Genomic DNA, 228 nt, shown 5'->3' with positions numbered 1-228 from the left:
AATGTGTATGGGTGTTTATATACAGTAGTATATAGTTTTTGAAATATCCATTGTCCATTCAAGTATTGATGATATTGATATCTGCATTATTAAGTGTGTACAAATTAATTTCTTTACAAATTTGATTTTCATTGCAGACATCAATTGCCTTTTTTCAAGTTTTATTTTATTTAGTATTTTGCATACAAAATTTTCATCATTATTTTTGTTTGTTGCATCAGTACTCTG

General features: G+C 25.0%; 1 protein-coding gene across 1 annotated transcript in view; it reads left to right on the top strand.

Annotated features, from left to right (window-relative positions):
- Window positions 1-228, top strand: part of LOC119592519 (adenylate cyclase type 1-like) — a gene marked incomplete in the record, with an annotated part of 97,990 nt that overhangs the window by 59,251 nt on the left and 38,511 nt on the right.

The sequence above is a fragment of the Penaeus monodon genome, chromosome 30 (genome assembly GCF_015228065.2).
Source record: "Penaeus monodon isolate SGIC_2016 chromosome 30, NSTDA_Pmon_1, whole genome shotgun sequence".
Taxonomy (NCBI): domain Eukaryota; kingdom Metazoa; phylum Arthropoda; class Malacostraca; order Decapoda; family Penaeidae; genus Penaeus; species Penaeus monodon.
Note: the sequence above shows the minus strand (reverse complement) of the source record. Positions and strands in the feature narration are given on the sequence as shown.